We start from the raw sequence: 17,424 nt of genomic DNA, 5'->3' as shown, positions 1-17,424 counted from the left end.
ATAACATTTAAAATGGACGCAGTGACGGTGACATCAAACAGACCACAGTGCATATCATTTAAAATGGCCGTACCATATGTCACGTAAAATGGCCGCAGTGAAGGTGACATCAAACAGACCACAGAGCACATCATTTAGAATGGCCGCAGCACATGTCGCTTAAAATGGCCGCGGTGCAGGTGACATCAAACAGACAACAGTGCATATAATCAGATCGAACTGGCCTTTGTTAAAACCAGCTGGAGTGGCACTGAGTCCCACACACACACCAGGAAACAGCCAATTCAATCCAGACCTCTATTAATGCCAGCTGGAGTGGTACTGAGCCCCACTCACACACCAGATAAGAGCCAATTGAATTTGAGCCGATATTAATACCAGCTGGAGTGGTACTGAGGCTCATTCACATACCGGGAAAGAACCAATTCAATCCAGGCCCCTATTAATACCAGCTGGAGTAAAATTAACTCCCATTCACACACCAGGAAAGAGCCAATTGAAACCGAGCCTATATTATCACCAGCTGGAGTGGTACTGAGTCCCACTGACACACCAGGAAAGAGCCAATTCAATGCAAACCTTTATTAATACCAGCTGGAGTGGTACTGAGCCCCACTCACACACCAGGAAAAAGCTAATTAAAGCCAGACCGCCATTGATACCAGCTGGAGTGGGACTGAGACCCACTCACACACCAGGAAAGAGATAGTTCATTCCAGGCTTCCATCAATACTAGCTGGAGTGGCACTGAGTCCCACTAACACCCCAGAAAGAGCCAATTCAATCCAGGTCTCTATAAATACCAGCTGGAGTGGAATTAACTCCCACTCACACAACAGGAAAGAGCAAATTCAATCCAGGCCTCTATTAATAGCAGCTGGAGTGGTACTGAGACCCACTCAAACACCAGGAAAGAGGCAATTTAATCCAGGCCTCGATTAATGCCAGCTGGAGTGGTACTGAGTCCCACTCACACACCAGGAAAGAGCCAATTCAATCCAGGCCTCCATTAATACTAGCTGGAGTGGTACTGAGTCCCACTCACACACCAGGAAAGAGCCAATTCAATCCAGGCCTCCAATAATACCAGCTGGAGTGGTACTGAGTCCCACTCACACACCAGGAAAGAGCCAATTAAATCCAGACCTCTATTAATACCAGCTGGAGTGGTACTGAGTCCCACTCACACACCAGGAAAGAGCCAATTAAATCCAGACCTCAATTAATACCAGCTGGAGTGGTACTGAGCCCCACTCACTCACCAGGAAGGAGCCAATTCAATCCAGCCCTCTATTAATACCAGCTGGAATGGTACTGAGTCCCACACACACACCAGGAAAGAGCCAATTCAATCCAGGCCTCCATTAATACTAGCTGGAGTGGTACTGAGTCCCACTCACACACCAGGAAAGAGCCAATTCAATCCAGGCCTCCAATAATACCAGCTGGAGTGGTACTGAGTCCCACTCACACACCAGGAAAGAGCCAATTCAATCCAGGCCTCTATTCATACCAGCTGGAGTGGTACTGAGTCCCACTCACACACCAGGAAAGAGCCAATTAAATCCAGACCTCTATTAATACCAGCTGGAGTGGTACTGAGTCCCACTCACACACCAGGAAAGAGTCAATTAAATCCAGACCTCAATTAATACCAGCTGGAGTGGTACTGAGTCCCACTCACACACCAGGAAAGAGCCAATTAAATCCGGACCTCAATTAATGTCAACTGGAGTGTTACTGAGTCCCACTCACACACCAGGAAAGAGCCAATTCAATCGAGAACTCTTAATACCAGCTGGAGTGGGACTGAGCCCCACTCACTCACCAGGAAGGAGCCAATTCAATCCAGCCCTCTATTAATACCAGCTGGAGTGGCACTGAGCCCCACTCACACACCAGGGAAGAGCCATTTCGATCCAGGTCTCTATCTATAGCGACTGGAGTGGGACTGAGAGCCACTCACACACCAGGAAAGAGGCAATTCAATCCAGGTATCTATTAATACCAGCTGGAGTGGTACTGAGTCCCACTCACTCACCAGGAAGGAGCCAATTCAATCCAGACCTCTATTAATAACAGCTGGAGTGGTACTGAGTCCCACTCACACACCAGAAAGAGCCAATTCATTCTAGGCCTCTATTAATACCAGCTGGAGTGGTTCTGATTCACACTCACACCAGGAAAGAGCCAATTCAAACCAGATCTCTATTAATACCAGCTGGAGTGATACAGATCCCCACTCACTCCCCAGCAAAGAGCCAATTCAATCCAGGCCTCTATTAATACCAGCAGGAGTGGCACTAATCCCCACTCACTCACCAAAAAAGGGCCAATTCAATCCATGTCTCTATTAATAGCAGAAGGAGTGGAACTGAGCCCCGCTCACACACCAGGAAGTGGCTAACTCAATCCAGGCCTCTATTAATACCAGCTGGAGTGGTACTGAGCCCCGCTCACACACCAGGAAGTGGCTAACTCAATCCAGGCCTCTATTAATACCAGCTGGAGTGGTACTGAGTCCCACACACACCAGGAAAGAGCCAATTCAATCCAGACCTCTATGAATACCAGCTGGAGTGGTACTGAGTCCCACTCACACACCAGGAAAGAGCCAATTCAATCCTGACCTCTATTAATACCAGCTGGAGTGGTACTGAGTCCCACTCACACACCAGGAAAGAGCCAATTCAATCCTGACCTCTATTAACACCAGCTGGAGTGGTACTGAGTCCCACACACACCAGGAAAGAGCCAATTCAATCCTGACCTCTATTAACACCAGCTGGAGTGGTACTGAGTCCCACTCACACACCAGGAAAGAGCCAATTCAATCCTGACCTCTATTAACACCAGCTGGAGTGGTACTGAGTCCCACACACACCAGGAAAGAGCCAATTCAATCCTGACCTCTATTAATACCAGCTGGAGTGGTACAGACTCCCACTCACACACCAGGAAAGAGCCAATTCAATCCAGACCTCTATGAATAACAGCTGGAGTGGTACAGACTCCCACTCACACACCAGGAAAGAGCCAATTCAATCCCAACCGTATTAATACCAGCTGGAGTGGTTCTGAGTCCCACTCTCAAACCAGGAAAGAGCCAATTCAATCCAGGCCTCTATTAATACCAGCTGGAGTTCTACTGAGCCCCACTCACACACCAGGAAAGAGCCAATTGAATCCAGAACAAGAATTAATACCAGCTGGAGTGGTACTGAGACCCACTCACACACCAGGAGAGAGCCAATTCAATTCAGGCCTCTATTAATACCAGCTGGAGTGGTACTGAGTCCCACTCACACACCAGGAAAGTGTCAATTCAATTCAGGCCTCTATTAATGCTAGCTGGAGTGATACTGAGACCCACTCACACACCAGGAAAGAGCCAATTCATTCTAGGCCTCTATTAATACCAGCTGGAGTGATACTGATGATTCTCACGGACACACCAGGAAAGAGACCATTCCATCCAGACCTCTAATAATACCAGCAGGATGGTACTGAGCCCCTCTCAGGCACCAGCAAGTGCCAAGTCAATCCAAGCCTCTATTAATACCAGCTGGAGTGGTTCGGAGTCCCACACACACACCAGGAAAGAGCCAATTCAATCCCGACCTCTATCAATACCAGCTGGAGTGGGACTGAGTCCCACTCACACATCAGTTAAGAGCCAATTCAATCCCGACCTCTATTAATACCAGCTGGAGTGGGACTGAGTCCCACTCACACACCAGGAAAGAGGCAATTCAATCCTGACCTCTATCAATACCAGCTGGAGTGGGACTGAGTCCCACACACACATCAGTTAAGAGCCAATTCAATCCCGACCTCTATCAATACCAGCTGGAGTGGGACTGAGTCCCACACACACCAGGAAAGAGGCAATTCAATCCTGACCTCTATCAATACCAGCTGGAATGGTACAGACTCCCACTCACACACCAGGAAAGTGTCAATTCAATCCAGGCCTCTATTAATAACATTTGGAGTGGGACTGAATCCCACTTACACAACAGATAAGAGACAGCTCATTTCAAACATCTATAAATATCAGCTGGAATGGTACTGAACCCCACTCACCCACCCGGAAAGAGCGAATTCAGTCCAGACCTCTTAATCCCAGCTGGAGTGCGACTGATTCCAACTCACACAGCAGGAAAGGGACAGTTCATTCCAGGCCTCTACTAATGCCAGCTGGAGTGGTTCCGAGCCCCACTCACACACCAGGAAACAGCCAACTCAATCCAGACCTCCACAATACCAGCTGGAGTGGAATTAACTCCCACTCACACACCAAAAAGAGCCAATTCAATCCAGCCCTCTATTAATACCAGCTGGAGGGGCACTGAGTCCCACTCACAAACCAGGAAAGGGACAGTTCATTCCAGGCCTCTATTAATACTTCTGGAGTGGTACTGAGTCCCACTCACACACCAGGAAAGAGCCAATTCAATCCAGACCTCTATTAATACCAGCTGGAGGGGTACTGAGTCCCACTCACAAACCAGGAAAGGGACAGTTCATTCCAGGCCTCTATTAATACTTCTGGAGTGGTACTGAGTCCCACTCACACTCCAGAAAGAGCCAATTCAATCCCAACCGTATTAATACCAGCTGGAGTGGTTCTGAGTCCCAATCACACACCAGGAAAGAGCCAATTCAATGCAGGCCTCTATTAATAACATTTGGAGTGGGACTGAATCCCTCTCACACAGCTGAGAAGAGACAGTTCATTCCAGGACTCTATTAACACCGGGTGATCTGGCACTGTGTCCCACTCACACACCAGGAAAGAGGCAATTCAATCCAGGTATCTATTAATAGCAGCTGGAGTGGTACTGAGTCCCACTCACACAGCTGAGAAGAGACAGTTCATTCCAGGACTCTATTAACACCGGGTGTTCTGACACTGTGTCCCACTCACACACCAGAAAGAGCCAATTCATTCTAGGCCTCTATTAATACCAGCTGGAGTGATACTGATGATTCTCACGGACACACCAGGAAAGAGACCATTCCATCCAGACCTCTAATAATACCAGCAGGATGGTACTGAGCCCCTCTCAGGCACCAGCAAGTGCCAAGTCAATCCAAGCCTCTATTAATACCAGCTGGAGTGGTTCGGAGTCCCACACACACACCAGGAAAGAGCCAATTCAATCCCGACCTCTATCAATACCAGCTGGAGTGGGACTGAGTCCCACTCACACATCAGTTAAGAGCCAATTCAATCCCGACCTCTATTAATACCAGCTGGAGTGGGACTGAGTCCCACTCACACACCAGGAAAGAGGCAATTCAATCCTGACCTCTATCAATACCAGCTGGAGTGGGACTGAGTCCCACACACACATCAGTTAAGAGCCAATTCAATCCCGACCTCTATCAATACCAGCTGGAGTGGGACTGAGTCCCACACACACCAGGAAAGAGGCAATTCAATCCTGACCTCTATCAATACCAGCTGGAATGGTACAGACTCCCACTCACACACCAGGAAAGTGTCAATTCAATCCAGGCCTCTATTAATAACATTTGGAGTGGGACTGAATCCCACTTACACAACAGATAAGAGACAGCTCATTTCAAACATCTATAAATATCAGCTGGAATGATACTGAACCCCACTCACCCACCCGGAAAGAGCGAATTCAGTCCAGACCTCTTAATCCCAGCTGGAGTGCGACTGATTCCAACTCACACAGCAGGAAAGGGACAGTTCATTCCAGGCCTCTACTAATGCCAGCTGGAGTGGTTCCGAGCCCCACTCACACACCAGGAAACAGCCAACTCAATCCAGACCTCCACAATACCAGCTGGAGTGGAATTAACTCCCACTCACACACCAAAAAGAGCCAATTCAATCCAGCCCTCTATTAATACCAGCTGGAGGGGCACTGAGTCCCACTCACAAACCAGGAAAGGGACAGTTCATTCCAGGCCTCTATTAATACTTCTGGAGTGGTACTGAGTCCCACTCACACACCAGGAAAGAGCCAATTCAATCCAGACCTCTATTAATACCAGCTGGAGGGGTACTGAGTCCCACTCACAAACCAGGAAAGGGACAGTTCATTCCAGGCCTCTATTAATACTTCTGGAGTGGTACTGAGTCCCACTCACACTCCAGAAAGAGCCAATTCAATCCCAACCGTATTAATACCAGCTGGAGTGGTTCTGAGTCCCAATCACACACCAGGAAAGAGCCAATTCAATGCAGGCCTCTATTAATAACATTTGGAGTGGGACTGAATCCCTCTCACACAGCTGAGAAGAGACAGTTCATTCCAGGACTCTATTAACACCGGGTGTTCTGACACTGTGTCCCACTCACACACCAGAAAGAGCCAATTCAATCCTGACCTCTATCAATACCAGCTGGAATGGTACTGAGTCCCACTCACACACCAGGAAAGAGGCAATTCAATCCAGGCCTCTATTAATACCAGCTGGAGTGGTACTGAGTCCCACTCACACATCAGTTAAGAGCCAATTCAATCCCGACCTCTATTAATACCAGCTGGAGTGGGACTGAGTCCCACTCAGACATCAGTTAAGAGCCAATTCAATCCAGACCTCTATAATACCAGCTGGAGTGCGACTGAGCGCCAAGCACACAGCAGGAAATGGACAGTTCATTCCAGGCCTCTATTTATACCATCTGGAGTGGAATTGACTCCCACTCACACACCAGGAAACAGCCAATTCAATCCAGACCTCTATAATACCAGCTGAAGTGCGACTGAGTCCCACACACACAGCAGGAAAGGGACAGTTCATTCCAGGCCTCTATTTAACCAGTTGGAGTGGTACTGAGCCCCCTCACACACCAGGAAAGAGCGAATTCAGTCCAAACATCTTTTAATCCCAGCTGGAGTGCGACTGATTCCCACTCACACAGCAGGAAAGGGACAGTTAATTCCAGGCCTCTATTAATACAAGCTGGAGTGGAATTAATTCCCACTCACACACCAGGAAACAGCCAATTCAATCCAGGCCTCTATTAATACCAGCTGGAATGGTACTGAGCCCCCTCACACACCAGGAAAGAGCAACTTCCAACCAGACCTCCAATAAAAGCAGCTGGAATGGTACTGAACCCCATTCACCCACCCGGAAAGAGCGAATTCAGTCCAGACCACATTTAATCCCAGCTGGAGTGCGACGGAGTCCCACTCACACAGCAGGAAAGGGACAGTTCATTCCAGGCCTCTAATATTCCCAGCTGGAGTGGTTCTGAGCCCCAGTCACACACCAGGAAACAGCCAATTCAATCCAGCCCTCTATTAATACCAGCTGGAGGGGTACTGAGTCCCACTCACAAACCAGGAGAGGGACAGTTCATTCCAGGCCTCTATTAATACTTCTGGAGAGGTACCGAGTCCCACTCACACTCCAGAAAGAGGCAATTCATTCCAGGCCTCTATTAATACCAGCTGGAGTGGTACTGAGTCCCACTCACACTCCAGAAAGAGGCAATTCAATCCAGGCCTCTATTAATAACAGCTGGAGTGGCACTGAGTCCCACTCACACTCCAGAAAGAGGCAATTCATTCCAGGCCTCTATTAATACCAGCTGGAGTGGTACTGAGTCCCACTCACACACCAGGAAAGAGCCAATTCAATTCTGGCCTCTATTAATACCAGCTGGAGTGGTATTGAGTCCCACTCACACACCAGGAAAGAGCCAATTCAATCCAGATCTCTATTCATACCAGCTGGAATGGTACTGAGTCCCACTCAGACACCAGAAAGAGCCAATGCAATCCAGGGTTCTATTAATACTAGCTGGAGTGGAACTGAGTCCCACTCAAACACCAGGAAAGAGCCAATTCAATCCAGACCTCTATGAATACCAGCTGGAGTGGTACTGAGTCCCACTCACACACCAGGAAAGAGCCAATTCAATTCAGGCCTCTATTAATGCTAGCTGGAGTGGTACTGAGTCCCACTCACACACCAGGAAAGAGCCAATTCAATCCCAACCGTATTAATAACAGCTGGAGTGGTTCGGAGTCCCACTCACACACCAGGAAAGTGTCAATTCAATCCAGGCCTCTATTAATAACATTTGGAGTGGGACTGAATCCCACTTACACAACAGATAAGAGACAGCTCATTTCAAACATCTATAAATATCAGCTGGAATGGTACTGAACCCCACTCACCCACCCGGAAAGAGCGAATTCAGTCCAGACCTCTTAATCCCAGCTGGAGTGCGACTGATTCCAACTCACACAGCAGGAAAGGGACAGTTCATTCCAGGCCTCTACTAATCCCAGCTGGAGTGGTTCTGAGCCCCAGTCACACACCAGGAAACAGCCAATTCAATCCAGACCTCCACAATACCAGCTGGAGTGGAATTAACTCCCACTCACACACCAAAAAGTGCCAATTCAATCCAGACCTCTATTAATACCAGCTGGAGTGGAATTAACTCCCACTCACACACCAGGAAAGAGCCAATTCAATCCAGTCCTCTATTAATACCAGCAGGAATGGTACTGAGCCCCACTCAGACACCAAAAAGAGCCAATTCAATCCAGGCCTCTATTAATACCAGCTGGAGCGGTACTGAGTCCCACTCACAAACCAGGAAAGAGCCAATTCATTCCAGCCCTCTATTAATACCTGCTGGAGGGGTACTGAGTCCCACTCACAAACCAGGAAAGAGCCAGTTCATTGCAGACCTCTATTAATAGCAGCTGGAGTTGGAGAGAGTCCCACTCACAAACCAGGAAAGTACCAATTCAATTCAGGACTCTATCAATACCAGCTGGAGTGGAATTAACTCCATCACACACACCAGAAACAGCCAATTCAATCCTGACCTCGAGAATACCAGCTGGAGTGCGTCTGAGTCCCACTCACACGCCATGAAGGGGTCAGTTCATTCCAGGTCTCTATTAATACCAGCTGGAAAGGTACTGAGTCCCAGTCACAAACCAGGAAAGAGCCAATTCAATTCAGGCCTCTATTAATACTAGCTAGAGTGGTACTGAGTCCCACTCACAAACCAGGAAACAGCCAATTCAATTCAGGCCTCTATTAATACCAGCTGGAGTTGAATTATCTCCATCTCACACTCCAGAAAGAGCCAATTCAATCCTGACCTCGAGAATACCAGCTGGTGTGCGTCTGAGTCCCTCTCACACGCCATGAAGGGGTCAGTTCATTCCAGGTCTCTATTAATACCAGCTGGAAAGGTACTGAGTCCCACTCACAAACCAGGAAAGAGCCAATTCAATTCAGGCCTCTATTAATACCAGCTGAAGTTGAATTATCTCCATCTCACACTCCAGAAAGAGCCAATTCAATCCTGACCTCGAGAATACCAGCTGGTGTGCGTCTGAGTCCCTCTCACACGCCATGAAGGGGTCAGTTCATTCCAGGCCTCTATTAATACTAGCTAGAGTGGTACTGAGTCCCACTCACAAACCAGGAAACAGCCAATTCAATTCAGGCCTCTATTAATACCAGCTGGAGTTGAATTATCTCCATCTCACACTCCAGAAAGAGCCAATTCAATCCTGACCTCGAGAATACCAGCTGGTGTGCGTCTGAGTCCCTCTCACACGCCATGAAGGGGTCAGTTCATTCCAGGCCTCTATTAATACGAGCTGGAGTGGTACTGAGTCCCACTCAAAAACCAGGAAAGAGCCAATTCAATCCTGACCTCTATAATACCAGCTGGAGTGATACTGAGTTCCACTCACACACCAGGACAGAGCCAAATCAATCCAAACTTCTATTAATACCAGCTGGAGTGGGACTGAGGATCACTCAGACACCAGGAAAGAGGCCCATTCAATCCAGACCTCTTATTAGTACCAGCTGGAGAGGTACTGAGCCCCACTCACACACCAGGGAAGAGAGAATTCAATCAAGACCTCTATTAATACCAGCTGGAGTGGTACTGAGTCCCACGCACACACCAGGAAAGAGCCAATTCAATCCAGACCACTAATTAATACCAGCTGGAGTGGTACTGAGTCCCACTCACACACCAGGAAAGAGCCAATTCAATCCAGATCTCTATTCATACCAGCTGGAATGGTACTGAGTCCCACTCAGACACCAGAAAGAGCCAATTCTATCCAGGGTTCTATTAATACCAGCTGGAGATGTTCGGAGTCCCAATCACACACCAGGAAAGAGCCAATTCAATCCCAACCCTATTAATACCAGCTGGAGTGGTTCTGAGTCCCACTCACACACCAGGAAAGAGCCAATTCAATCCAGTCCTCTATTAATACCAGCAGGAATGGTACTGAGCCCCACTCAGACACCAAAAAGAGCCAATTCAATCCAGCCATCTATTAATACCAGCTGGAGTGGTACTGAGTCCCACTCTCAAACCAGGAAAGTACCAATTCAATTCAGGCCTCTATTAATACCAGCTGGAGTGGAATTAACTCCATCACACACACCAGAAACAGCCAATTCAATCCTGACCTCGAGAATACCAGCTGGTGTGCGTCTGAGTCCCTCTCACACGCCATGAAGGGGTCAGTTCATTCCAGGCCTCTATTAATACCAGCTGGAAAGGTACTGAGTCCCACTCACAAACCAGGAAAGAGCCAATACAATTCAGGCCTCTATTAATACGAGCTGGAGCGGTACTGAGTCCCACTCACAAACCAGGAAAGAGCCAATTCAATTCAGGCCTCTATTAATACGAGCTGGAGTGGCACTGAGTCCCACTCACACACCAGAAAGAGCCAATTCAATCCTGACCTCTATAATACCAGCTGGTGTGCGTCTGAGGATCACTCAGACACCAGGAAAGAGGCACATTCAATCCAGACCTCTTATTAATACCAGCTGGAGAGGTACTGAGTCCCACTCACACACCAGGGAATAGAGAATTCAATCCAGACCTCTATTAATACCAGCTGGAGAGGTACTGAGCCCCACTCACACACCAGGGAAGAGAGAATTCAATCCAGACCTCTATTAATACCAGCTGGAGAGGTACTGAGCCCCACTCACACACCAGGGAAGAGAGAATTCAATCCAGGTCTCTATTAATACCAGCTGGAGAGGTACTGAGCCCCACTCACACACCAGGGAAGAGAGAATTCAATCCAGACCTCTATTAATACCAGCTGGAGAGGTACTGAGCCCCACTCACACACCAGGGAAGAGAGAATTCAATCCAGACCTCTATTAATACCAGCTGGAGAGGTACTGAGCCCCACTCACACACCAGGGAAGAGAGAATTCAATCCAGACCTCTGTAATACCAGCTGGAGTGCGACTGAGACCCACTCACACAGCAAGAAAGGGACAGGTCATTCCAGGCCTCTATTAATACAAACTGGACTTGTACTGATCCCCACTCACGCAGCAGGAAATGGACAGTTCATTCCAGGCCTCTATTAATACCAGCTGGAGTGGCATTAACTCCCACTCGCACACCTGGAAACAGCCAATTCAATCCAGACCTCTATAATACCAGCTGAAGTGCGACTGAGTCCCACACACACAGCAGGAAAGGGACAGTTCATTCCTGGCCTCTATTTAACCAGTTGGAGTGGTACTGAGCCCCACACACACACACCAGAAAGAGCCAATTCAATCCAGATCTCTATTAATACCAGTTGGACTGATACTGAACCCCATTCACACACCAGGAAAGTGCCAATTCAATACAGACCTCTATAATACCAGCTGGAGTGCGACTGAGTCCCACTCACACAGCAGGAAAGGGACAGTTCATTCCCGGCCTCTATTAATCCCAGCTGGAGTGGTTCTGAGCCCCAGCCAAACACCAGGAAACAGCCAATTCAATCTAGGCCTCGAATAATACCAGCTGGAGTGGAGTTAACTCCCACTCACACACCAGAAAGAGCCAATTCAACCCAAGCCTCTATTAATACCAGCTGGAGGGGTACTGAGTCCCACTCACAAACCAGGAAAGGGACAGTTCACTCCAGGCCTCTATTAATACCATCTGGAGTGGTACTGAGTCCCACTCACACACCAGAAAGAAGCAATTCAATCCAGGCCTCTATTAATACCAGCTGGAGTGGTACTGAGTCCCACTCACACACCAGAAAGAGCCAATTCAATCCAGACCTCTATTAATACCAGCTGGAGTGGAATTAACTCCCACTCACACACCATGAAAGAGCCAGTTCAATCCAGACATCTATAATACCAGCTGAAGTGCGACTGAATCCCACTCACACACCAGGAAAGAGACAATTCAATCCAGACCTCTATTAATACCAGCTGGAGTGGTTCTGATTCCCACTCACACACCAGGAAAGAGCCAATTGAAACCAGACCGCTATTGATACCAGCTGGAGTGGTACAGATCCCCACTCACACACCAGGAAAGAGCCAATTCAATCCAGGCCTCTATCAATACTAGCTGGAGTGGTACTGAGCCCCACTCACACACCAGGAAAGAGCCAATTCAATCCAGGCCTCTATTAATACCAGCTGGAGTGGTACTGAGTCCCACTCACACACCAGGTAAGAGCCAATTCAATCCAGGCCTCTATTAATACCAGCTGGAGTGGTACTGAGTCCCACTCACACACCAGGTAAGAGCCAATTCAATCCAGGCCTCTATTAATACCAGCTGGAGTGGTACAGAGTCCCACTCACCCACCAGGAAAGAGCCAATTCAATCCAGGCCTCTATTAATACCAGCTGGAGTGGTACTGAGTCCCACTCACACACCAGGGAAGAGCCAATTCAATCTAGACATCTATAATACCAGCTGAACTGCGACTGAGTCCCACTCACACACGAGAAAGGGCCAGTTCAATCCAGGCCTCTATTAATACCAGCTGGAGTGGAATTAACTCCCACTCACACACCATGAAAGAGCCAGTTCAATCCAGACATCTATAATACCAGCTGAAGTGCGACTGAATCCCACTCACACACCAGGAAAGAGACAATTCAATCCAGACCTCTATTAATACCAGCTGGAGTGGTTCTGATTCCCACTCACACACCAGGAAAGAGCCAATTGAAACCAGACCGCTATTGATACCAGCTGGAGTGGTACAGATCCCCACTCACACACCAGGAAAGAGCCAATTCAATCCAGGCCTCTATCAATACTAGCTGGAGTGGTACTGAGCCCCACTCACACACCAGGAAAGAGCCAATTCAATCCAGGCCTCTATTAATACCAGCTGGAGTGGTACTGAGTCCCACTCACACACCAGGTAAGAGCCAATTCAATCCAGGCCTCTATTAATACCAGCTGGAGTGGTACTGAGTACCACTCACACACCAGTTAAGAGCCAATTCAATCCAGGCCTCTATTAATACCAGCTGGAGTGGTACTGAGTCCCACTCACACACCAGGGAAGAGCCAATTCAATCTAGACATCTATAATACCAGCTGAACTGCGACTGAGTCCCACTCACACACGAGAAAGGGCCAGTTCAATCCAGGCCTCTATTAATACCAGCTGGAGTGGTACTGAGTCCCACTCACACACCAGGGAAGAGCCAATTCAATCTAGACATCTATAATACCAGCTGAACTGCGACTGAGTCCCACTCACACACGAGAAAGGGCCAGTTCAATCCAGGCCTCTATTAATACCAGCTGGAGGGGCACTGAGTCCCACTCACAAACCAGGAAAGGGACAGTTCATTCCAGGCCTCTATTAATACTTCTGGAGTGGTACTGAGTCCCACTCACACACCAGGAAAGAGCCAATTCAATCTAGGCCTCTATTAATACTAGCTGGAGCGGCACTGAGCACCACTCACTCTCCAGGAAAGAGACAATTCAATCCAGGCCTCTATTCATACCAGCTGGAGTGGTACTGAGTCCCACTCACACAACAGAAAAGAGCCAATTCAATCTAGGCCTCTATTAATACCAGCTGGAGTGGCACTGAGCACCACTCACTCTCCAGAAAAGAGCCAATTCTATCCAGGTCTCTATTACTACCAGCTGGAGTGGTACTGAGTCCCACTCACACACCAGGAAAGAGCCAATTCAATCCAGGCCTCTATTAATACCAGCTGGAGTGGTACTGAGTCCCACTCACACAACAGAAAAGAGCCAATTCAATCCAGGCCTCTATTAATACCAGCTGGAGTGGTACTGAGTCCCACACACGCACCAGAAAGAGCCAATTCAATCCAGGCCTCTATTAATACCAGCTGGAGTGGTACTGAGTCCCACTCACACACCAGGTAAGAGCCAATTCAATACAGATCTCTATTAATACCAGTTGGAGTGGTACTGAGTCTCATGCACACTCCAGGAAAGAGCCAATTCAATCCAGGCCTATATTAATACCAGCTGGAGTGGTACTGAGTCCCACACACGCACCAGAAAGAGCCAATTCAATCAGGCTATTATTAATTCCAGCTGGAGTGGTACTGAGTCCCAATCACACACCAGGAGAGAGCCAATTCAATCCAGGCCTCTATTAATACCAGCTGGAGTGGTACTGAGTCCCACTCACACAACAGAAAAGAGCCAATTCAATCCAGGCCTCTATTAATACCAGCTGGAGTGGTACTGAGTCCCACACACGCACCAGAAAGAGCCAATTCAATCCAGGCCTCTATTAATACCAGCTGGAGTGGTACTGAGTCCCACTCACACACCAGGTAAGAGCCAATTCAATACAGATCTCTATTAATACCAGTTGGAGTGGTACTGAGTCTCATGCACACTCCAGGAAAGAGCCAATTCAATCCAGGCCTATATTAATACCAGCTGGAGTGGTACTGAGTTCCACACACGCACCAGAAAGAGCCAATTCAATCCAGGCCTCTATTAATACCAGCTGGAGTGGTACTGAGTCCCACACACGCACCAGAAAGAGCCAATTCAATCCAGGCCTCTATTAATACCAGCTGGAGTGGTACTGAGTCCCACTCACACACCAGGGAAGAGCCAATTCAATCCAGGCCTCTATTAATACCAGCTGGAGTGGTACTGAGTCCCACTCACACACCAGGTAAGAGCCAATTCAATACAGATCTCTATTAATACCAGCTGGAGTGGTACAGAGTCCCACTCACCCACCAGGAAAGAGCCAATTCAATCCAGGCCTCTATTAATACCAGCTGGAGTGGTACTGAGTCCCACTCACACACCAGGGAAGAGCCAATTCAATCTAGACATCTATAATACCAGCTGAACTGCGACTGAGTCCCACTCACACACGAGAAAGGGCCAGTTCAATCCAGGCCTCTATTAATACCAGCTGGAGTGGTACTGAGTCCCACTCACACACCAGGGAAGAGCCAATTCAATCTAGACATCTATAATACCAGCTGAACTGCGACTGAGTCCCACTCACACACGAGAAAGGGCCAGTTCAATCCAGGCCTCTATTAATACCAGCTGGAGTGGTACTGAGTCCCACACACGCACCAGAAAGAGCCAATTCAATCAGGCTATTATTAATTCCAGCTGGAGTGGTACTGAGTCCCAATCACACACCAGGAGAGAGCCAATTCAATCCAGGCCTCTATTAATACCAGCTGGAGTGGTACTGAGTCCCACTCACACAACAGAAAAGAGCCAATTCAATCCAGGCCTCTATTAATACCAGCTGGAGTGGTACTGAGTCCCACACACGCACCAGAAAGAGCCAATTCAATCCAGGCCTCTATTAATACCAGCTGGAGTGGTACTGAGTCCCACTCACACACCAGGTAAGAGCCAATTCAATACAGATCTCTATTAATACCAGTTGGAGTGGTACTGAGTCTCATGCACACTCCAGGAAAGAGCCAATTCAATCCAGGCCTATATTAATACCAGCTGGAGTGGTACTGAGTCCCACACACGCACCAGAAAGAGCCAATTCAATCCAGGCCTCTATTAATACCAGCTGGAGTGGTACTGAGTCCCACACACGCACCAGAAAGAGCCAATTCAATCCAGGCCTCTATTAATACCAGCTGGAGTGGTACTGAGTCCCACTCACACACCAGGGAAGAGCCAATTCAATCCAGGCCTCTATTAATACCAGCTGGAGTGGTACTGAGTCCCACACACGCACCAGAAAGAGCCAATTCAATCAGGCTATTATTAATTCCAGCTAGAGTGGTACTGAGTCCCAATCACACACCAGGAGAGAGCCAATTCAATGCAGGCCTCTATTAATAACATTTGGAGTGGGACTGAATCCCACTCACACAGCAGAGAAGAGATAGTTCATTCCAGGACTCTATTAACACCGGGTGTTCTGGCACTGTGTCCCACTCACACACCAGAAAGAGCCAATTCATTCTAGGCCTCTATTAATACCAGCTGGAGTGATACTGATTCTCACGGTCACACCAGGAAAGAGACCATTCCATCCAGACCTCTAATAATACCAGCAGGATGGTACTGCGCCCCCCTCAGGCACCAGCAAGAGCCAATTCAATCCAAGCCTCTATTAATACCAGCTGGAGTGGTACTGAGTCCCACACACACACTAAAAAGAGCCAATTCAATCCAGACCTCTTTTAATACCAGCTGGAATGGTTCTGATTCCCACTCACACACCAGGAAAGAGCAAATTCAACCAGATCTCTATTAATACCAGCTGGAGTGGTACTGAGCCCCACTCACACACCAGGAAAGAGCCAATTCAATCCAGGCCTCTATTAATACCAGCTGGAGTGGTACTGAGTCTCACTCACACACCAGGAAAGAGACAATTCAATCCATGTCTCTATTAATAGCAGAAGGAGTGGAACTGAGCCCCGCTCACTCACCAGGAAGTGGCTAACTCAATCCAGGCCTCTATTAATACCAGCTGGAGTGGTACTGAGTCCCACACACACCAGGAAAGTGCCAATTCAATCCAGGCCTCTATTAATACCAGCTGGAGTGGTACTGAGCCCCACTCACTCACCAGGAAAGAGCCAATTCAATCCCAACCCTATTAATACCAGCTGGAGTGGTACTGATCCCCACTCACGCACCAGGAAAGAGCCAATTCAATCCCGACCTCTATTAATACTAGCTGGATTGGTACTGAGTCCCACTCACACATCAGTTAAGAGCCAATTCAATCCAGACCTCTATAATACCAGCTGAAGTGCGACTGAGTCCCACACACAAAGCAGGAAAGGGACAGTTCATTCCAGGCTACTATTCATACCATCTGGAGTGGAATTAATTCCCACTCACACACCAGGAAACAGCCAATTCAATCCAGACCTCTTTTAATACCAGCTGGAGTGGTACTGAGCCCCACTCACACACCAGGAAAGAGCCAATTCAATCCATGTCTCTACTAATAGCAGAAGGAGTGGAACTGAGCCCCGCTCACACACCAGGAAGTGGCTAACTCAATCCAGGCCTCTATTAATACCAGCTGGAGTGGTACTGAGTCCCACTCACACATCAGTTAAGAGCCAATCCAGTCCAGACCTCTATAATACCAGCTGGAGTGCGACTGAGCGCCAAGCACACAGCAG

The sequence above is a fragment of the Heterodontus francisci genome, unplaced genomic scaffold (assembly GCF_036365525.1).
Source record: "Heterodontus francisci isolate sHetFra1 unplaced genomic scaffold, sHetFra1.hap1 HAP1_SCAFFOLD_344, whole genome shotgun sequence".
In the NCBI taxonomy this organism is placed as follows: domain Eukaryota; kingdom Metazoa; phylum Chordata; class Chondrichthyes; order Heterodontiformes; family Heterodontidae; genus Heterodontus; species Heterodontus francisci.
This window is presented reverse-complemented; position numbering follows the sequence as displayed.